Source organism: Dromaius novaehollandiae, chromosome 3 (assembly GCF_036370855.1).
Source record: "Dromaius novaehollandiae isolate bDroNov1 chromosome 3, bDroNov1.hap1, whole genome shotgun sequence".
NCBI classification, from domain to species: Eukaryota; Metazoa; Chordata; class Aves; order Casuariiformes; family Dromaiidae; genus Dromaius; species Dromaius novaehollandiae.
The window spans coordinates 61994763-62018926 of record NC_088100.1 but is presented as its reverse complement, the minus strand read 5'-3'; the positions used below and the strand labels follow the sequence as shown (position 1 = coordinate 62018926).

At 39.7% G+C, this 24164-nt stretch overlaps 1 long non-coding RNA gene across 1 annotated transcript; it reads right to left on the bottom strand.

The window, feature by feature from the left end:
• Positions 1–4794: 4794 nt before the first annotated feature.
• Positions 4795–21156, bottom strand: LOC135328025 (uncharacterized). The gene is made up of 4 exons (XR_010388752.1): positions 21044–21156; positions 20471–20583; positions 18134–18210; positions 4795–4942 (listed from the first exon to the last, which is right to left on the bottom strand). It is a non-coding gene; the product is annotated as an uncharacterized LOC135328025 (long non-coding RNA).
• Between the last annotated feature and the right edge of the window lie 3008 nt (positions 21157–24164).

Below are 24164 nucleotides of genomic sequence, written 5' to 3'. Positions count from 1 at the left end.
ACAGAGGGCTTTTGGAAGTCTCTTATCACCAACTAAGATGTAAAGCCTAAACACTTATTCAGGAGTATGTGTTTGCTGATAAAGCCTAGCAAACTAAAATCTGTCTTTAATGGTTAAGAGTTTTGCCTTGCTGATACTGGAAACCTTACCGATAAAGCTTTAAAAGACCTGGCAAGCACTTTGTAAGCTTCCTAGCCCAATCAGTTCAAGCTAATTAGAAAGCTTGTCCTCATACTTTGTATTCTCATATTGGTATTAGCATAAGAAAAGGTGCTTTTAGATCAATTCTTATGAAAGACTACAAATGTACCAACTCTCTGGCATGCACCAACTTAACTCCTGCCTAATCTGTGAATCCTGACATACAACATGCCACGTCCAGGATTTACATCTCTTATCTAATCAATCCAAGCACTTCCAGCCCATTGAAAAATAAAAATAATCTTCCCAAATTCTAATTTTATTTTTTCCCAGTGTACCTTATTAAAGTTGACCAGATAATACCAGCAGGAAAGAGAGAATTTTCTCATTCTGTATAATCCACAGTGACTGTAAGTCATCTTCAGTCTTACAGATACTTTACAGAAAAAGATATGGTATACATTTCCATTTCTGAGTTAAATAAATGTACTGACAGCAGTTAACAAGAATTCACATATACATTCAGGTGCTAGAACCATTTTAATGTTAGAACCGTTTTACAAGAGGAGGCTCATCTATTAGAACTATTTTCTTTTCCCTGACAAAATCCAAATGACTAACGACGAGGAGATGAAGGGATATAACACAGAAATTTTATTGCTGTAGATTTAAGAGTTTAAACCAAAATAACTTAGGCATATTTTTTCTCTTTCTGGATCTTGAACTTCCAGGTAAACAGACATTAAATTTAACTTCTGCGTAATAGTAACTCTGTCAAAGAAAGTTATATAATTTGAGTAAGTTCTTAACCTGAGTAGCTCTGATTACTTGATTCAATACACTTAATTATGTCAGTTCAAATGAATGCAAACATTTACAAAGACGAAGCAGAAAGCAAAAGATCAGCGTAATAATCACAAAATAGTGCAGAGTATCTAAAAAAACTAGTCCAAAACTTACTGTGCACATAAACTACTTGTTAGCAAGTGTTGTGTAAATGTCCTCCTAAGCTGTAGAAGAAACAGGGCTTCCAAAATGGCTAGAATGGACCTCAACAGAGCCTCCAACCCATCTTCCATCAGCGAAGCAGGATAAAGCACACAGAAATCATCCCTGACAGATGTTTGTCTACAACCATTCTCAAAAAACTTTGCATGGAGGATAATCCACAGCTTCTTTTTGGCATCTGTTCCAGTATGTCAGTATCCTAATTAGGTATTTTTACCTAAAGTCTAACTTCTTTTTTTGCCGAATGGTAAGTAGATATCTTCTTGTCCTGTTCCCAAAGAGGAAAGGAGAACAAACGAACACTGTCTTCTTTATAACAACACTTTATATATTGGAGGATTATGTTAACATGTCCCCTCTAGTCTTCTCCTTTCTAGACTAAACAAACCCAGTTCCTTTACCCTCTCCTCTAGGTCATGTTTTCTAATGTTCTTGTAATTTTTACTGTTCTCTTCCAGACTCTCAGGCCAAAACTTATCTCACGATTGTAACTAGAAGCCAAGCAGAAGAAAATAATTCCCTCTATCACTTTACTGTCTTACAAACCACATTCCTCTTAATATAACCTACAATTTAAAATTTCACCTTTTCTTTTTTTCATTGATGTTGCAGAAGAATAGCATTTTTATTCACATTTGTTTTGTGTTGTACCAGCTAAATAGCCCCCAGACCCTTTTAGAAAGCACTGCTTTCTAACCAAATATTCACCAAGAATTTGTGGGTTAGTTTCACGTAGAATTGGTCCTCTGACTTCTTCCCTAAGGCACTATATTGCAACATATGTTGTACATCAACGCAACCAAGTCCTTCTAAACAGGTCATGATATGCTCATCTGACTCCAAACTGAGCTGTGTCCACCCACCATTTTTTTCCACAATACGGCCCCTCTCAGGCATATTTCTATCCCCACTTTTAGTATGGTGGCAAAACCGTATATGTCTCGCTGCATGTAGCAAACGCTGTGCTCAACCAGCTTGAGTAGATCAGCTTGTATGGAGACAGATGTGTACAGAGACAGATGTGCACCAGGAGCATGGAGGCAATGTGTCCTGGAGACTGACATGGCATAGGGAGCTGGGAAAGCTGCAGAAAGAAAGTGCCAGAGAGCACTCAAATACACTGCAGTGTAGTAAGGGAGGAGGATGATCTAAGATACTTGGTTAAATAAGCTCTATTGAGGAGCTCAATTACTTCTATCTCACCTATGTAGCAAAGTATTATAACCAGTTGCAAGACGAGAGTGGCAGTTGATCAGTGGCCACAGGCATTAGCCAGCTTCTAGATGAACAAGGCCATAGTTAGGCCTATACTTATGGCTGTCACCTCTGTGTAAAATACAAGAAATTAATCAGTAAACTTCAAAGTTAGCTCAGTCATTCCCATAGTGGAAAACCTGGGGTGGCAGGATTGTGCATGCAACTTTTAAAATGCATTTTTCTTCTGTTTCTGCCAGTGTCATGAGAGGTGTAAACAACTGGTAAGGATTCTGGGTTGGATTAACTTCAGCTTCTTCAATTCCCAGAACAGACTTTTTTTAATTTTAGTAAAAGTATCATCATTTTTTGAACCTTGATGTATCTCTACAGCTGATGATTCCCTCAGGTGTGTATTTCATCAAAAATAAGACTAGTATAAAGTTATCAGTATATCTACAAGAAAAATAGATTTTGGTTAATATTATGCCTATGGAAATGAAATTAATGAAGCTTATTCTATTACCTCTGTATCAGTTGTAATTTACATTGAATATTAGGAAAGAAAATGTTGACTTTTTCATAGCTAGAAGATTCTGAACAAAGGGAAGTGTTTTCTGCTTTAAACCCAGAGGATTGAGAGGTATTCCCATTAATTCTGGATGAGCTGGCAAAAAATAATCCTGAGGACATTTAAGAACTGTAGTATGTCATTTTCTCTGCTCCCTCAAACACTCAAGGTAATTTTTGCACTCTGATTTGCCAGGAGCTATCCTGTCACTGTGTGTAATGATGATGTCACCTTTCTAGAGAAGAGTCTATGTTTGAGGTGAGTGAGCATGCACATGTAGTTGTTGACAATTTCATGCACATAGTGTTAGGCTGTGTTTCTGTTTGCAATAGGGTGTGTCTTAGGATGAATTGTATCTCTAGAAAATGTTCTCAGTTTTCTCTGTGTCTTTATAAGATCTAATTCACTCTCTTAAAAAAAGTTAATTATAGGCCCAAGAAACCAGCTCCTTTCTGTTAAAGGTTCAGCTCCTTCTCATAAGTAGTATTTTGGGAAATGGGCATTGATAAACATATTAGTTTCTTCTGAGTTCTGAATGTTTATATATATCTGTATATATGTGTATATCAATGACTTCATTGTTTATCAAGATGAAAAATTCAACCAATCTGTGCATTAATGAGGTTGTTTATTCCTACTCCTTTTTGACTTGTGATTCTGGTGGGACTTGAGTTTCTTTAATGTTTTATTTATAGATTATGTAAATATTACAATTTTCATTGTATTTGCAGTGACTAGTTCTGCAGAAGTCCCAAAAGCCTTAACAGAAATAGTTTTCTGTGTGTTTTCAAAATGCTATTTAAAGCCTGTTTGGCATTTCAAGAATGGTTCACCTTTACTGTCTGTCAGTCACTTCCCATCACTTTTGCTCAGTTTACAAGTAAAAGGATGCTGGTGTTTTTAGTTGTCAGCTCAGTGAACTGTTTCTGGGTTTGGAAGTAAGGCAGGGTTCTTCCTGGCTCAGGTAGCATCACCATTAAACTTGTCCCAGCTGCAGTATGACATTAATGCAAAAATGAGGGAGCTCTTATGAAGCACAAATAACAGCTAAGTGCCACAGGGTGCAAATCATTTATACCAGACAGACATGTTATTTATGCTGGGGTAAGTGACAATGCACAGGGATAAGATGACTAGCTTCTTCTATCAGCCATATACATAATCTCTGGGATAGAAAGAAAAACGATATTTTAGTTGCAAATAGAGTAAACTTCTTTAAGCCAGCAGACAAAAAAAAACATGGTCTAGGCCAGCATTTTTTGAGAAACAATTCAGAAGAACGTTAGACTTTAATTTAAATACACAGCTCTGAGGGACTTCTCTCCCCATTCATGAGTACCTACTATTATCTAGCAAATACAATAAATCACCCCTTGATTGTTCAGTTGTTTTCCTTTTGCTAATATATATATCATTAGGCATTACTAAATTTCCCCGTGTTCATGTAGGAGGGCTGGGTCTTAATATCTTCAGGTTTCATATCAATTGCTGAGGTGAAGATGGGAAAAGTAGTCCAAGGGAAATAAAATACTTTTGCCTGTTCTTAGAATCAGTACTATCCAAAGCTTGCCTTGCTTCCTGAAAGGTTATGGCAGGTTCTTTTTTACAAATGTTTTTCTATGCTTTGTGCTTCTAGATCTGGGATAGATGTGGAAATAGCTGTCAACATTTCAGAAGAAAAGCTGAAACCATGGTCATGCCAACCAGGACCAGAAGCACAAATATTGAAAATCTGTTAAGAAAGTCTTATACCCATGTCATTTCCAGTCTAGTTTTGCAGTATTGAGAGGTTTGACTCAAATAAGGTTTGAATAAGAGTCCTGCCTCTCTGGTATATGTCTGAAGAGAAAACACAAACCACTTAAGTAAAGTTGCCAACTCTTTAGTACAAAAATATTTGGACAATGGGTAACTTCAAATGTTATAGGAAGAATATGCTAAAAGCTCCAGTATCCAGGTGCTGTATAGAACATTGATTGTTTGATATTCTGTCATCAGCCACCTTTTTGCTAAATGGATGAATAAACCCTGAAAAGAGAAAAAAAGTCTCATTAGTGCGGTCCCTATCCCTAGTCTGGTAGCAGCTACTGAAATCTAGAGAGCACATTACAAGAAAAGGTCCTGGTCAGGGTTCCAGAGCAACGGACTAATGCTTAGCTGGAAGTCTGTCTAGTGACCTTGCTGAAAGTAGGTGGGTGACTCATCATCCACCAGTATCACTCAGCACTGTTGTGGTTATAAGCCAGCTCAGTAAAATGAGGTTTATTCCCAAAGACTCACTGAAATGCAAAATGTGTTGCACATTTGAAAATACAGTAAAGTCAGATTATCAGCCTGCCTTTATTCTGAAAAAAACCCTATATTAATATCCACATCAAGTCAGTTGAACAAGTTGCAAAAAGACTCCAGGAAGCATATTCCTTCTCATGAAGAGCCCTTAAGGCCTTTTGTTACAACTGCAGTAATTGGACCAGATGCTAAAAGACATACTACAACAAACATGCCCTGTATTACTCTGTTACCATCTGTGAATTGCCACTTTACGATCATAAAGCAATTGTAATAACTTAAGTGATTTAAAAGAAAAAATATTTCTGAAAATGCCCATTTTACTTTTCCTCACACCCACTGCCAATGTTTAAGTCATATGAAAGCCCTGCAGAGGGTATAGACAGTCTTTTTCTGCCTGCAGTGGACCTCTGATGCATGAAGATTAGCAGAAAGGTCATCTGGCTGTCGTATTATACTTTTTGTCAGCTTTCAATCTTCAAAACAGCCCTCTAGTGTTTGTTTGTTCTTCCAATTAAAATCTTGTACTGGGAAGATTTGATGACTCACCTACTTCTCCCTTTTGGCTACAGTAAAAAAAGAGAGGTTGGCAAGTGGTTTGAGAACACAGCGAGGTCAAGAGAAGCCCATTCTCCTATCCCATCGCAAACAGTACCCAGCAAGTGCTGTTCCTGCAAACTGTTTCTTCAGGTGACTCAATCTCCCACATTGGCTGTGTCCTGGAAAAAAGCGCTCATGCCAAATAACCATCCTGATAATGCTGCAAATTCCAGGCTGATCAGAAAAATTGCCTATTCACTTGAATAACAGTCAGAGGCCTGGGAGACGCCAGCCTCCAACTGCAGTCATGCCTTGGCTCATTAGTCCTATGTGTCCCTGAAACTAAACTGTCAAAGGGGTATTCAGTTCACAATGCGCTGGGCAGCATCTGAATTAAATTCCTGCGCAGAACCAAAAATAGAACACTTTGAGCTCCTCTTCTGTTGTGAAGAAAAAATGCCTGGACAAAAAAAATGCTTTCCTTGGTATTATTTAATGTGTTTTTCTGTCTAAAAAGCTAAAGATTTTTGGCCTCAAGGGGTGCTAGCCTGTTACCTTAGAGACTGTTTCTTTTAGAGGCAGTGGAGTGGCAGAGGGCATGCCTTTGCTGCTTACCTTGGCAACCATGAATTGCTAAATGCTGTTCCCATGAATGCAAGCCTTTCACTACCATTAGCGCTTGCCCACAGGTATAAACATTCCTTCATGAAAAGGTCCAGGGGAATGTACACTACGTCGATAAAAATCAAGACAACAAACAAAAGCATATTATATAATGGAGCAGTTATGTAAAATTAGATTTTAAAACAAGACGTGTCTTTAATGACATTGATCCTGGACGTGGTCAAATTTCCTGTTCCATTTATATTCCCTGCAGCCATACCAAGCAGTGGCAGTGGGGAAGGGAGGAAAGCGAGAAAGCTCAACAGGATATTCTTGTTTCTGTAATTGCAAAATGGAAGACCACGGTGTCTGTACTCAGAATAAATGTACTGGACGGCTTCACAGGAATAGTATGACTCCAGCGGTCTCCCTTACCGGCATTAGGGCAAATGGACACAGGAGGAATGGAGTGCTCTTTGGGGCTATGTAATGTCACTAGCTCCCCTCCAGTTCACAAGAATTCTTTATGGTCTAGCTAGGCAAACACTACAGGCAAAATTCTCAAAATGTTTACCTGTATAAAGCCCTTGTGCTGCAAAAACAAGAGATTTGTTGTATTCTTCCTGTAAATGAGGCTGTTGAGCATGGAGGAATTAAGTTCTAAACTTAATTCCCCCTTCCCTCCATCTCCATTTTGTAAACGGATTTTTTTTAAAAAAAGCATTTCCATTCCATTATCAGGCCAATTCCTTTCTCGGGTCTCATCTGATAGCGAGCGTTTCTAATAAAAAAACTTGGCCTATCTCTTTTTAGACTGTAGCGAGGCATATTTTAGAAAGAGCATACACCTCATACACAAGACATGTCTCTAAACGCCTGTCAAAGGGGAGACAGAAAGCAACTAATGGCTCATACAGACTGAAAAATGTGGAGCTCAGCAAAGCACAAGAAGCCTCCGGTCTTGATCTGCCTGTACAAGAACAACTTCATGCAATGATATTAGGGTGTTGCCCTGAGGCAGGCCCATCAGGCCTGGAAAAGATTCCTCTTCCCTTGGGAAAATCAATGTGGCAGCACTGAGTAGCACCTCCCAAACCTTCGCTCCTGGAGGAGTGGCTGGCCTTGCCTCCTCGGTATGCCATGACACTTGGTAGTCAAATGAGCTCTTAAAAGTTGAAACTAATTTGAGGGCATATGGAGCAGACTCTGAACGGCTGCGCCAGGGTGGGGCAGCACAGCCGAGCTCAGGATCAGACCTGAGCCAGCCCAATGGCACTGTAACTGTGGACACAGAGTCATAGGTGTACACAGACACACCACTTCCGAAAAACTCATTCGCACCTAGAAGATGTCAGTGGACCAGCCGTTCTTAAGACATCATATAACAGAGCTTGTCCAGGCCAAATCTTTATAAAGCCTCATTGATGCCTGCAACACGGTATTAGTGTTGCACACAGTGCCCCGATGCACTTGGTGTCGCTGATCTGCTCAAAGAGTGGAATTATTGGTATACTGAGAATCGGACCCACTACTTCTTCTAGATTTAAAATGCATCTTGATTCTCCTTTCTAACATGTCCTACTTAGTGTTTGGGCTTTTTTTTTTCTTCTCCTTTTTGGTATGGAGAATTTTTTTTTTCTTTTCTGGTACTAGCCAAGCTCACCCCACATGTCCCCTTTCTGCTGCCTCCCATTCAGGTGATTAAGCGGTGCAGGTCAGCATTTTATGAGTGACAGGAAGGAAGACTGGCAGGGCAAAGGAATCTCTTTGTTGGTTACAGGTTCCTTGTTTATTAGATGAAATTGGTACTTTTTTCAAAATTTCAAGTGACTCTTTCTCCTCTTTGTATGAAGAACTCAGGCAGCCAGGCTCCAGCCAGGGGCTGTTACGTGTTATATAGCAACACAGTGATCTACACAGTGATCTAACGTCTTGGAAAATAATGTGGAGTTTGCCCAAAAAAGAAAAAAAAAGACATTCACCAATCCAACTCCAGCATGCAGATTTTAAAACCCTCAACAGCCCTTATGAACAACTCAGGGTTCAGAGCACTTATGCCCATTGCTGCCAAACAAAACAGGCAGAGCACTTCAGCACACATAAGCAACAGCCATACACCACGCAGGAACGAAGACGTCAATCTATCATGAGAGGAAAACTGGCCGATTGGCACTGCAGTCCCTGGATATTTGTGGGGAGACCATACGTTAAGCAGAGAGGATATGCAGAATGAAAGACACCCAACCTGATCAGGAACCCATGAGTGGCCTTTTCCCAAAACTAATGCATTTGACATGTTTCTTAACATTTCTCTCAAAAGGGGAAGTGTTACACTGATATGAAAAACATTCACAAATATCTCTTTTTAAGATATTTCTTTCCTCTCTTTTTCTCTCTCCCCTTCTTCAGTTCCAGATAAGTGGTTCTGAAATCTTTGCTTATAAAGCAGATATATTTTTTTTTTACTTTGCCCAAAAACAGTACAGCTGTCCAAGATACAGCACACAGTGGAGCAGCTTTTCCCCTGACTGTTGGCCTCCTTGGAGCTTCTGCCTTAGCCCTTCACTTACTTCCTACCTTTTTACATAGACTTACAGTGAGTCGGCAGGCCTGGCATCAAGTGCTTTCAACCATGGCACAACTGGAGATGGCTCCCTATGCTTTGTGAATGCTGGCCAACAACCCAGTATCCTGTGCCACTTCAGTGGTACAAAGTTAATGCTCACTAACTAATTCTTTCTATAATTTGGGGTAACAAAAACAGTTGTCACTTCTACTAGCTTCACTGGGGGAACAGCTCTTCTTTGTGCTAAAAACACTGGTGATCATAATACCACCGTCCCCTTGTAAGAATGGGATCTTTACAAATTCACTTAATGTATTTTTGTTACCTCACTGTTTATTCTACTACTTTATTGCCCATACATTTATTAAATTTTCACTGTGGCCAAGAAAGTTCATATCTTCAGTCAGATCAGCAGAATGAACTGCTTACAAGTATATTTTTCTGGTGCACTGAGAATTAGGAATGACTTTTTTCATCCTTTTGCAGGAGAAATAATGCTTTCAGAAATGCCAATATGACAATATAGTGGTGCAAAGATGCCCAAAGTCACAGCAGTAATGCTATAACAGGAAACAGGAGCAGCGCCATCATGCCAGCCCTCAGTTATACAATGTCACAATCGATGGCAGCATCCTCAGGACCTGCGCTGTGCCTCTGCTGCTGCAATGTGCCCACAAGCACTGCAGCCAAGGCAGAGCAGTCGCCAGCATGCTGCCTCAGACCTGCTGTGCAGGGCAGATGTCCTCAGGCACCTCTGTCTCAGGGACTTTCTGTGGCACTCCAAGGGTCTGAAGACTTCCTCCTTAAAGGTATCCTTGGAAGGTTAAAATCAGAAAACTTATAGAGTTCAGGACTTACTCCTGCCCAGATTGAAGTCTCCCAAGAAGATTACCTGCATCCATCTGTATGCATTTAAACATACTATCTGACCAACACAGGCTGCCAGGAAAAATAAGCATTAAAAAGGACTAAAGACTACTTAAACTTTTGGTCCCCAACACAGTGAACTTTCCTTTCAGTGGCACTGCATGTAAGAAAAAAGAATGCTACCCCTTTGCCTTCAAGATTGAAACCACCTTCCTTCACAAACCAAATTGTATTGTTTTCTAGGTGTTCTTTAATGAGCTAGAAACAGTGCTAGTTATAAGACATTTCTATAATTGACAAATCCCAATTGAGAAAACTTGACATGACATTTAATTTATGAGATTCAGGGATCTAATGCTGTGAAGCAATGCAGTTGCACAATCCAATAGGACAGACAGCTTTCAAGGAATTCTCAGAAATTTGGGGACACATACATCAAGCTTACCAATTTTACAAACACAGTATTGGCTGTGTATGGTGCTTTTCAAGAAAATACAAAGAATTCTGTTATGATATTTTTACTTGTTTTTCTTGCATTATCTAAGTACAAGAAAATCTAAGTACAAGAAAATGTTCCAAGGGCCTGAATTTCAGTCCAAAGTAGCTGAATAGAAAATATGTGTAAGCTGAATTTATTAAACAAGAGTTCATAAACTGAGTGGAATATACACTCAAGAAAATACTTCTTTGTTTGTCTTGTAGTTCTGTGTTTGAAAACTATTCCTCAGGGTGGATTTTGAAGCCCTTAGAGTGTGTGTTGGGAGGGCCACTATGGACTCTGGCATCTCCTTCAGGAAAAAAAAAAGAACTGAAAACAATCAGGAGGGCTGGACCATCTATAAGCATTCACCATCTGACAGCTGAGTTGGTAGCAAGCAGACTTGATTTAGAGACTACTAATTTTGTTAGTCAAAACCATCAAAATGCTATTTCCTTTTACAAGTTTGGATGGTTCAGCCTTGAGGTCCCTTCCTTCATCTTCCCCAAAGGCACCTTCATCATTCTACCTTGCTTGGCTCTTTTTTGAAAGCACAGACCACTGTTTCTTTTCTGGCATGGAACAACAACAACCATTTAGACCAATGAAACATAAATCTGGGCAACTTTGGCTCTCCTCTCAGTGTTCCTGGTCTTCTAAACACAATCACATAATGACCTCAGATATCAAACAAAACAAACGAGCCAGCTATTAAACAAATCTGAAAACAGGTAGGGGAAAAAAGAAAAGATCAAAAACTAAAGTTATCATTCAGGGCTGAGGACACTCCGTACCCACTGGCAGATGAAAATGGAAGGCAGCACAACCCTAACCTGGACCAGAGAGTCACTGCATGATCAGCAGGTCTGGTATCCCTTCCAGTAACAGACAGAGGGTCTAATAGTCTGGGCGGGCGAAATTAAATAAATAGGTATAATTTCAGTGGAAACAAGTAGTAATGATTTTGGCTCATTAATTGAGTGCTTAATGCTGACAGTTGCCAGCAAAAGCACCATGCAAATTAAGGGATTTTTTTTCTTCTGTAGCACAGTGAAGAAAAGCTAAATTTAGCATTCCAACATTGGCTTCACAGCTCCCAGTTCTACCATTCCTCAATGGATGTGATGAAATGTGGGGGAAAAAAAGACTTACTTCTCACAGGGAGCTGTTAAATGCTGTGATTATTGGAGAGTAGTGGAAAAGTTGCCCGGAATTAGGTAGCAGTCATGTACCAGGCTGTTTCAACCACTATGACCAGGAGGTATTGTCATTGTGACCTTTCCGTCCCGCTCTCCTGCTCTCCCCATGCGACATAGGGCTTATGCTCCTGATTGCATCGTGCAGAGGAGCAACCCTCATCTTCCCTGTCCGGATTTCTGCTTCAGGCTGGAGATTCCTGATCATTTTCTCTCTCTGCTTACATCATATATATTCTAACTCACCCACTACCATAACATCTCAGCTTCCATTGTAAAAAGGTGGTCACAGTTTGAAGACATCCGTACAGATGGCCCACTGTGATCCTTTTATATTGCTGTACCAAAGTCACCATCAGACATTCCTCATTTGAAAGCAACTTTAGCTAAGTGTGTTGCTGATTTATGTCACAAGTTATTGTACTACCTGGTCTTGGTTAAAAACATGTCTTACTCTAAGAGTTTTGGACTAATGAGTATTTTTGATGGTAAATATCACAAAAATATGCTACTACTTTTACTCATCCAATGGATTACTTTAATCACTGCCACTATAATGAAGTCACTACTGCAATGGTGGGCAACAAATATTTAACACTACTCAACAGAGCTATGCAAAAGTGTTGGGCAAAAATTGAGGAAGAATACCATAACCAATTGAAGTGGCAGAGAAATGCAGTAGACAGAATGTAATTACTTGTATTAGAATTTGCCTAGGAAACTGAACCTAACACCTCTAGTCCTTTGAAAAACATATGTTAGTATACAATAATTCATCCAAGTTTCTTTGCTAAGTGCACATTTCATTTTTACAATGTAGGCAGATTAGTTAGTGTGAAAAAATAAAAAAAGAAAAAAAAAACCGAATGAATGTTTCCTGAATCTGTATTAAATTCAGACTGATTCAGGAAAAAAAAATGCTGGAACTGTTGAACAAAAGCAAAATAGAAATGAAAGAAAAATAAGTTTTCTTGTGAACTTCACACATTTCTGAACTTCTAGAATCTGGGGCCAAAAGGCAGAAAAGAACTGAGATATTTCAGACCCGGGAAATGATAAATTCCATATGAATGCCATAGGAATTTCCACATGAATTTCCATAGGATTTAAGACCTGGCACTAGACTTACATTTGGAAGCAGTTGTAAATGGTTTGACAATTTGTTATGATTTAGATGAGAGCACTCAAATGTTAAAAAATAGCCTTTTGGATGCCCCTAAGGCCTGGAACGAAGGCCGTTAAATGTATACTCATTAGTAAGAGCAAAAGTCTATGCCCAGAAAGTAATTCAGCAGCAGCATTGCCAGGATGACTTGTCCTTAGGAAACTAGCCACCAGCCCTGCCAGGGTAGGCTCTTGGACTTACGCAGGGGATGGTTACATGGGATGGAAACCTCCTGCAAGCTGTTGAAATTAACAGCAAGGAGAAAGCCACCCTAGCTAGTGAATAGGGAAAGCCTGAGGACAGGCTTAGGTTTTAAATTCTGTCCTCAATGGCTCAGCTGTCATACTCTGAATTACTAGAAGGCACCTTCCTCTCTTCAAACTAAAGCCCAAACTACAACACAGAGTAGAGGGGTCTGGCCATGCTCTGCAAAGACAGGACAGTCCAGAGTCATCTGGTGGACATTTGCACTTAGGTGGGAAGTGGTTGTTTTCAACTTTGTACTTGAGAAGGGGAAGAAGAGCTCAGACCTGCCCTTCCCTGTTTCTTTGGAAAGCTCCCAAGCAAGCAAGCAATGGCACTTGTCCTCCTCTCTGCTCAGATACCTTGTGCAACAGAAGGACAGACTGTCCAAGACAAAGCGAGAGCAAACAACAACTTCCTACACTACATGCAAAGTGAAGAGAGAGGTCCATGTTAGCCATAATCCCTTGGGTCCTGAAAGCAGCATAGCTAAAAATGGCTAATTAGCCTAAGCATATCACCATGCAGAGGAAGCTATACTTTTTCTCGTCCTTGAGTATTCAAGACATACACATGCCCTGTAGCCACAGGCAACAGGGGGTCTTTGGTTTCAGTCACAGCTCTGGTCATGATTTAGTTATGCTCTCTGACTTTCCACAGGTGATAAAAATGGAGTTTTCTGGTATCTCTAAAGGCTGAAGACAAATCTCGTTATCCACTGAAACACCAGGCAATGCATGGTATACAGCTGCACCAAGAAAGAAAACAGAATAGACTGGGGAGATAAACCTCAAATATAAGATGTACTTTAATAGCTTATTATATTTTAGGCCCCCCTTCACAGTGTTCTATAAAATCAATCTTCGTTGAGACATTTACAGGCACAGACCAACAGACCACAGGTTTAGAGGAAGCAAAGACCCCTTTTATTCCAGGAAATGGAGAGAAACTTTCCATGCACATATACACACAGATGCACTTACAAAACCTCCTTGAGTATAACTTTAAGAGAACTAGCACTATTGCTCAGCTTAGATCAGCCAGAACCACTTCATTTTGATTGCAGAGAGGAAAAACAACAACAGTAAAACTCAAACCACTGGGTTCAACAGTTTGGGCCAAGTCCTAAAAATAGAACTGCTTTCTTATGGAAAGAAATACAAAAAAAAAAAAAAAAAAAAAAAAACACCCTCCAGAAGATCTGAACTGTTCTCAAAATTGTCTGAATTTGGTGCCAAGCACACAGGGCAGCCTAATACTTAAGAGGCCTCTTGTGCCAGTTTTGGATCTCTGCAGTGAGTAGGATTGAATATGCAAGGCTGGGAAGCAACTATGGAAAAAAACCCTGTTTTCTAATGGACGAGTTGTTGAGCCGTTTTAACTGTTGCTTGAACGTTTGCCTCTAGGCAACACAATGTAAAATCTTTCTTTAACAGACTCTGTCTCATTGCTGGGATTTGCAGCCTGGCATGATGCTGTGGGAGCAACCTCCAGCATCTGCCTTCCCACAGTGCCCACGTCCAGGCAGCAGTTTTACTACAGTGCAGAAACGTGGTTGGGTTGGGGAGGCCAGCAACTCCATCCTCCCCTGCCACCCACGCCAGGCATCTTTGGCTGTGTTTTCCCGTGGGGATGGAGTCGGCTGTGCTTTGAGGAGCTGTCACAAGGATGATTGCGAGGCTCACAACCCTCGTGCTCCCACTGGACTCGGCAAACGTCCTCCTTCCTATCAGGCTTTCAGCGAGGAGGCTCAGCTACCTGGACAGTACACGCAGAGATGTGTGAGAGAGGCTTGCCTGAATGTAAAACATGTTTTATTTCTAGGCCTGAAGACATTTTGGATTGCTTTTTATTGAAATATCTTTCTCCTGGAGAGTCTAGTTTATCATGGATGGGTTCCAGCATTTATAGTCCTGAACCGGTGCACTTTGCTGCTCAAAAGAAACTTCTTGCGACAATGCAGTCAGCAAATAAAAGATATCTTTATGTGTGAAGTATCCTTTCCGCTTACACCCACAGGACAGAAGTGGCTAGTCAAACAGCCTCACGAGCGCACGTTAAGTACGTGCCACCGGCTCCCCTCTGAGAGCAATGGTGCGTTTCACAGCGGGCAGAGCACGGCTCCAGCAGCCTGGCCTCATGCCAACTCTGATTCCTGCTCTGAAACCTTGCCTGCATTTCTCAGGGTATCATTGATACAGTGTGGATCTGCTTTTTCACAACAAATTACTGCTCTGTATTATTTGTACTGTGGTAGTCCCCAAAGTTAATAGTCATGGACCAAGGCCTTGCTGTGCTTGGTGCTGTACAAACTTAGGAAAGATTTTGTAGGAATATAAAGGCACAGGAGATGAGCTTTCGGTGGCAATTCAAGTGATTTAAGACAAAAGGCAGTCTTTTTGTTTTCCTGCTTGCATTGTTCAGAATGAGCTAAACGCAAAAATAATGTTAAGAAAATACATAACAAAGTGACTTATATTTATCTTTCGGGAGACCCTTCATGATCTCACTAAGGACCAGGCAGAAATACAGCCCCTTATGATTTTGCTTTTACACTGTGCCCCAACCTCAAAACATATGGTACTAAGAGAATATATCCCTCTCTGGGACAAAATATTGGAACAATAGCTTTCTGCACTTGACACTTGCAAGAAATACAGGTCTTTAATATCCAGCCAGAAAGACACAGCTGAGGATTTTCACAAGTCATTTGAGAGCTTCACATTAAATTACCTGAAATGTCACTACTGACATCTGGCAAACAAGTCATATGGCTCTTGAGTGATTATCAAATCCACATCTCTTTCTCTGGGTAGGATTACCTCCACCTATGGCCTAACAGATGTTTGTCCAAAACACCTAAAGACGCTGTTCTTGAAACCCCCAGGCAGCAATTCCCCCATCATCCACCATAATTTATTCCAGTCTCTCATGTTCTTATGGGGCATTTTACTTATATCCCAAGGTGGTCCCTGTATTTCTTAGTTGTCACTAGATTATGCCATTGGTATAAAAAAGAGCAAAAAAATTCTTGGTAGTACAACATTAGTTCATCTTTAAGAGCCGTATTGCTGGTAAACAGGCTCCACTGTAGCTCCACCAGTTTCCACGCCAACTTCAGATCCAGTCCTAAGGTCTGTTTCCCAGAACACCTTGTTAGGGTAGGAGGATAAACTATTTGCTTGTACTCCACATGGCTGCATGTATAAGGCATGCATGTATAAGGCATGCATGTATAAGGCAGCTTGTAGAAGGAGCAAGACTGGCCAGGACTTTTGAGGAAGTAAGGTCACTTCTTTTTTTATGTAAAAAGGGATTTCTAAGAAGCCAGGATCCCAGCTGAATTTATACATGCCAGATACAAGAAATATAATATGAAAGAAATAGTTAAGTGCTGTTTTGGGTCACAGAAGTACCATATTCCAAATAATCCTTTTATTAGCAGGCAAATAGCCCTTTCCTGCCTCCTCTTTCTCTCCTCCATAATTTATTTAGAGTTTCACACATTTCTGTGGCTGCTGTGAAGAGGGCATTTGTCAGCTTCCTCTCACTTTAAAAATATAGGTGAATCTGAGCATGAACTTAGCAAGACCATCACAAAGCATAGAGCAGCAAATCTCATAATTTGTTTAAAAAAAAATTTCAAAGAGAAAGTCAATATTTTGAATATTAGATTTACCTTCTTTCTAAATGCCTGAACAAAATATGTATTCAAATAGAATGTAAGCCTAGAGCAATCAGTTCAAATTTCATCAGGTGATTCTGGCCTGGTGTGCAAGAAAACACTCCATTAACTTAACAAGCAAAATATGCATTGGAAATATTATTCTAAGCATTTAATGGAGTTATATAATTCTTGTATGCTTGCTAGAGATGATAAAAATATTCAAGAAAAACATTCTTCAGTCAAAAATGGCCTTTTAATTTAAAAACAAAAAATCCCTATAGTTTTCACAGACATTTTGCATCAAAACCTTTCTGATAAACATTATCTCTGACACTAATACTTTCCAAAAAAAAGGCTCATTGAAAAAAAAAAACAGGTTCTTTTAAACATGGCAAAATAGAAATTGAGACTTCTTTTTGCAGAGTTTTGATTTCCAGACAGCTATCACAAATACTTTCATTTCAAAGTATAGAGTGGTTAACACTTTTATGCAAGAGTCCTAATAATAAAGGTATTTTCTCCCACCTGTCTTTTTAAATTTAACCATATATATGAGTTTTAAAGCTTTCTTATGATTCAGACCAATTATAGAAGCCACTTGGAACTGAGATTATGCCTGTGCTAGGCATGGCTCTGATGCTGAGGCCAACAGATTGAGTGAAGGAGCAATTTTAATTACAGCACTACCCTATGCAGTTATAGTTACTTAAGTGCACTTGACCCCACCCATTGTCTAATCCTTCCTTTTAACTTTTCCACGGTCTATTAAACATCCCCATTTACAAGACTCTCTGCTGGAGTCAAACACTTGGTGGCTGCAACGTCTGTCTTTCCTGCTTACAATGTTCTGACAGCCCTTTAACATATTCCAGCCCAGATCTGACCTCTCAGCATTATGCTTCTAAATTGAGTCGATCTCACTGACAAAGATCAAACTGCTACTTCAAGTGTCTCATGGCCACATTTCCCCAAGCTGGAGGAGACATAAAGGGCTAGGTGCAAGCAGTATATGACAAGGTGCAAGTCATGTGCAAGCCTCCTGTGATCTGGAGAGCAGATGTTACCTATGGCAGAGGTTCAGGGAGCAGGGAGGGGAAATGGGCTACAGACTCATGGCCCTAGAGCAAATCCATGCCTAGAACACGTGTGACAACCTACTCATCTCCATAACATGATTATGATACTATAGGTACTAGAGTAATAGGGTCTCTGAACACAAATGAAAGATTTTATGGTATTTCCCCTCTTGGCCGCATTGCTGGATTCATTTGCACTAGGGAATGCCTTACAACTTACCTCAAATACAGTGAGGGAAACCAACTTCCCTAGAAAATCCAGCAGATCCAGCAGCAAAATATGCAGTATAGGTCATCTGCATGGCAGAAAGATTTGCTGCTTTCAAGTATAAAAAGTTATTAATGAATGCCATCCTGAAGGTTATTTGCAAGTTGACATTAAAAAGAACAAAAAATGCAGTCCCTGTCCCTTTCCACTCAAAAGACGCAGACAGTGTAGACAAAACCATTGCTTTTGCATGGAGATGAAGGGCCTATGCAAAGAGCTGCACCATCTACAGTTATATCCATATTTTCATTATTTACTTACAATCAGGCATTTCATTTTCCTTTGAAGTTCTATCCTCTTCTTTCAGGAGAAGTTTCATTGCTGAGGTCTTTAATAACCTTTAGTAGTATTTTCGCAGAGAGAGAGGAGAAAGTTCTTGATTTCACTTTCCCGAAAAGGTAATTTTGCCATCAGTATACTGAAAACAGTTAACAACTGTCTTCCTGCAGGTCCTAGAGAAACAGGACTAGTCCAAAAAAGTCTTTGAACCAATTCTCACAATAACAGTGTAAAAGAAAAGAATGTGCTTGCCAGACAAGTTCTTTAGGTCTAGTACAGCAGGAATGCATACTGTGAAAGAGAGACTCTATTTCCCAGATAATAACGTTCTTTGGGAACCATTCTGTGCTATGTGGGTGGGGAAATGCAGATCCAGGAAATATACTCATCATTCTCAGTGATTAGAGACGTTAATGGCTGTCTCACACATCTTTTTGTTCTTACTGTTTTTCTAGCTTTCATTTTTGCAGTGTCCTACAGTAACTCTGTAGTACTGTAGAGTACTCTACAGTAACTCACATCACGTAAACTTGTCATCCCTGGATGTCTTTATCTACGTCTCCTTTCTCAAAGAAATGCGTGGAGCTACCATTCAAACTCTTCTTCTAGTGACTCCACGCATCAAGGAGAGCAAAACCAGAGGCCTGGAAAGATCTCACTGTGTGATTGCGAGGGGTTGGGGCGGCGAAGGTTTTCTCAGGTTCATACTCTAAGGTTCAAATGCCATAAAAACACACCTCTTACTGTTCTGGTAATGGAAGAGAGAGATCATTTAGTGTTGACCCATATCTAATCCAAGTAAGGATGAGCAAAACCTAGAATTTAATTCTGGGTTTCAGAAAAGAAAAAAGAAAAAACAAACCAGTGACTTCATACTGTGTTCTTATAAAGCAAAAGTAAAAACAAAACTCACTGAGATCCAAATTATCCTGGGGGATATAGGTGAATAATTGTTCTGTAGTATATTTTACAGTGATAAAACCACCATCACACTTCAAGAAATACATATATATAGCAACCATTGATATAATATATTCCCTGGGAAATGTTTCCTTCTTCATGTATTACACAAAGGACTGGAGAGTTTTAGTTACCCCCTCCAACCTTTTACTAGCTCTCCTTTCTGCCAGGCTTAAAAAAAAACCCTGTGGCATTTAAATTCCACTGTGCAGCTAAGTATTTTCAGCACACACTGTATTTTTCTTGCCCTGGGGTAACAAAATCAATTTTTTAATTCAGTTGTTAATTCAGGTCAGCGAGTAGTGCTGTTTCATTCTTTAAGGCTTCTATGTAATTGTCTAACCTTTAACTATGTCTGATTTTCTCACAAACTTGCTGTTTTGGAATCTGCACTGAAGATCGTAAATTATTCTAGGATTTGGTTCTACCTTCCAAAGGTATTTGAAATGAGGTATCTGACTAGCATTTGGTCATTTTTATGTAGTGAATAAAGTTTCCTGCCAAACCCTGTGTTGCACCTGGTGCAAAACCCCCTGTCACTGAGCTGTAGGAAACACGATGGCCTTCCTCCCAAATCCAGTATCACAGCAGGGCACTTGCTACCCAGACACGAGGAATGGGTGAAGAGCTAAAGTGTTAATACGCACCATGTAACCAGATCCTATGGCCTGTAAACTCTACATCTGAACTATACTATTGCCTTCCTTCCTGCTGTAAAATGATACAGTGGGTCTCTGTGCAATGATCATTAGCCTGTATCCCTTTTCACACCATAAGAGGTGATGCTTCATCTCTGTGCGAGTACATATACAGAGCTGCTGGAACTGCATATTATGAAACACTTGAGGAAAGATCAGTATCTTTAGGATGAGACTATTGTTACGCTGTGGAAATTAGATGCAGGGCAGGATTAACAGTATCCAAGATACCTAATAGCTGAGAAGTCTAGGCACAGATGATCTAGAAGAAACATCTGCACTCAGTATGACTTAATCTTTAGTTAATTTAGGCTTCTTAAAAACATTTCATGTGTATCTCATAATTCCAGGAACACAACAATCCTTTTACTGCATTGTTGTTTGGATATCCAAAGTGGTAAGTTGTATATTCTGTGGAAGCATCTGCTTCTATTACAGTTGTTTTGGTTCCCAAAAATATAGTTCTTAAAAACTTCCCTCAGTTTCTTTTGAATTTTTTAAATGATTCTTTTAATAGAACTTGTGGAATGCATTTAATTTACATAGAATTGCGACATTCATTTTTCTATGATTTCTTCCTATGAAACATATTTTCGACTATGCAAAACTAAAATATTCATATTTGACAGTATTAAATTCAAAAGAAACTCTGTAAACATACCAATCACTTTCTGACCTTCTTCTGTCAAAAAAAGGACCAGAAAAGTCTCAACTACTGAGATAACGAATTCTTCACTGCAAGACTATATTCAAGGATTTCACTCTGTTGGACTCCTGGATAAGACAGAAATAATAATCAATACACAGACCACAAAAACTTTTTTGTCTGATAGTTTTTACAATTGCACCCACTGAGGGTGGAGTTTTCTGACTTGACCTCAGACATCTTATCTGAGCTGGTCTTCTGCCGTCTTAAGAATCAAGAACTTTCATGAATCTGTCAGGCAAATCCTTAATTGGTACAAACTTTCATAGTTCCTCCTCTTAGCTCTCACTACTAATAATAAAGTGTTCACCAAAAGCTCTATTCAAACTCTTTACACACTTCTGCATACGTGAGCATTTAAGTAGCTGATTGCTTTGGAAAAAATTGAAATTATCTAGAGTAGTGCCAAAATATGCTAATTTCTACTTAAATAACAATTATACTTATCTATTCCTTGGAAAAAAAATATTTTTCTATTTCTAGATTCTTCTAGAATCTAGACCAGTTCCATCTGCTGGCACCGAATACCTTAACGATATTCTTCATCTGGAGCTTTTTCTCCTGCCAGTCATTCAATTTGGTTCAGGGCCTGCGCTGCTTTTCTTCACTTCATGCACTCTTTCAAGGAACTCAGCTTCACCTCAGCTGCAGAAACACAAAACAAGACAAACAAAAGGCTGTCTTGCTTCTTTCATATTTTTTCTGCTGCTTTTCTCACTTTCTCTTCAAGACTAGTTTTTCCACTCCAAAATATTCTCTTTCTCCGATTGAGCCCAGGAAGCCTTTTTTCTTCCAACGTCCCTTTTCCCTGACTTTAACTCCCTTCTTCCTTTTGGGACAATATTCCTCTTGGGGGCTTGTGTCTATCTACTTGGCAATGAGATTGGCACATAAAAGTTCCCAAAGAGATGTCTGCATATCTCTGCCATATCTCATACTCCACACAAGTCCTCCTTCAGTACTTCTTCTTGTCACAAACTGCTCAGTTTAACTGGTTGGCAGGGGAAGGAAGCTTTCAGATACACCACCGTCTTTCAGAAAGACTTAGAGGTGCAGTTTTAGCACAGTGGGCACAATGTATTTTCTATGCAGACATATGCAAGTAATCTGACCTAGGTGATTCATTGTTTATTCCTTTCCAGATTTAGTGCTCGCTATGAGGAAAAAAAAAAAAAAAAAAAAAAAGGTCTGTCTTTTAAATGCCCTGCAAAACAACAGTGGCTTTTTTTTCAGACTTAGTAAGTATTGTTGTCATAGAGATATGTTGATGCATGAGACTCTCATCAGTTTCTTGTATCACCTGCACAAAATTTTAGTATGTCCAAAGCACACAGTTTGAATAAAGACTGTTATTTAAAATGAAGTACATGTAGGCAGCAGCACAATACAGAGGAGGGAAACAGAAGACATTCAGCAACTGGCCTTTCTGAGGGGAGGCAAAGAGCAAAAAGGAAAAAAAAGTAAAATAACACTTTAAATGAATAAAGTACGAAATAAGAACTTTTTTTTTGCTCAAAAATCAGTAAGCACACTGCAGATGTAACCAATAGGTTTTATACATGGTTGTGGGAGTTTTTTGAAAGAGGGCTTTACTATCAGAAAATGCCAGTTGGTCCAAACATACCAGCTCCTGCTCAGTTCCATGGAGTAAAGTTGGGCCTTCTGGTTCAGATTTGAGATTACAAGGATGGTGCCCAACCTTCCAGCTGAATGCGCTGACCACAAGGAGCTGGTGTCAAGGAAATGCTGCTCTCTAATTTTTCATTGAGAAAAAAAGAAAAATTCTGGATTTGTCTGATACAGAACTCTAAAAATTGAGGAAATTGCCAAGGTCCCTTAATAAGCATGTGAGTATGGAGTATTATAAGTATGAGCATGCTCTTGAGCTATTGGACTCGCTAACAATGTGAGCTGCTTATTGTAACCATCGTAATAATATGATCCTATTATATTTACAAATCAGGTACCACTCTGACCTTACTTCTGGTTCCACAGAGTCATGATGCTTTTTGCTAATGCCTGTGCACATCGATATCCAGAATTCACCTCAGAAGTGAGCCTAGTTGGGACAACTTTTCATGGCGGAGCTTGGCAGGAACAATGCAAGAGCAAAAGCATCTTCTATCTCCAAAAAGGTTTCTCATGGCAAATGGAGTTGTTACATGAGGGATATAACCTCATCTTTCTCCTAGGGTGGGATACAGATTTGCATGTAAAGCAGTCTGGTGCTTAATGTTTGGATTAAATTATCAAGAACATTACAAAACTTGGTATTTAAATTAAGAAGAGTAAATTATAATTTTCAGCCATGTTGTTGCTCTATTCCAATGTGCTGTATGCTGTGGCTGAACCATCCAACATCTGGACTGTGAATATGATACTGCCAAAGCTGTACCCAGTGGCTGCCAAACTGCTGAGCCCATATGTGGCTTCACAGCTTGATATCCAGGGAGCTCAACTATGATTCAAATTCTGAAAAATCACCAGATCTACATTTACAATATGATTCAGCAGTTTGGAGGAGATCCTTCATAAGGAGGGGAAAAAAAAAAAAAAAAAAAAAAAAAACAATCTGACCATAAACAGCATACAGTCTTTAACAAAAGAAGTATATGTCCTGAATGCCTTCACAGCAGAACTCCATACCTTCACTGGTTAGTACAAAACATGGCTATCCGCAAGCACCAGGGGCTAAATTCTGCTCCCCTAATAATGGGGCAAACTCAGACTAACTCCCCTAATTTCAATGGTACGCAATGTGTTTAAATATGAATATACAGAATTTTATCCACATGTCTTTTGCTGGTACTGTTTAAAGAAATTTTGAAAATCATTAACCAGGTAGAGAGAGAGCACACTTCTTTATGAAAGAAAGCCTCCAGTGATATTCCAAGAATGCAGCTAGCAAGGAGGATTCGGTCCCTACAATACAAGGATACTTGATTTGTAAATCAGTTAATGCTTGTGAACTGACAAGGAACAAAAATGGGAATTCTGTGCATGCTTATGTGCACCTACACACACACACACACACACACACACACACACAGAGAGAGAGAGAGAGAGAGAGAGAGAGAGAGAGAGAGAGAGACAGGGCACCAGAGCCCTCAGAGTTACACTAATTATTCTGTGTGCTCCAGTGATGTGCACACATACATAAAATGGGACCATAGCTTGCCAAAATGAGGTGTCTACCGTTCTGGTAACATGGAGGAGTTCAGCTGCTGATTCACATTGCAAAACCTGGCTTCCTCAGACTTGGCTCTTTGCCTTCCTAAAGATAAAAATAGTGAAATTCTGATTTTCATTAGTTATTGATTGTTGCGTCAGGCCAGCACTCCATTAAGCCATGAGAACGCTGAGACTTCAAGCTGTGTTTCTTAACACTGACTGGTCAGACAGGTCAGACATCGCCCATCCATCTGTACCACGCTCATTCTTCTGGTGACGATGCCTACGTTTCCTTTGCCAAGCAGACTGGCTTAACGAATATTCCCTAGTCCTTGCAAATATGTGTTCAGTCATTCGAGAAATAAAAAAGTGGAATAAATGCTGCTACAGTTCAAGTCAAACAATTTGTTCAGCACTACAAAATGTTGCTTTGGGAAAGCTTCCCTTTTAATATAGTACATGAGAAAAATTGAGTCTT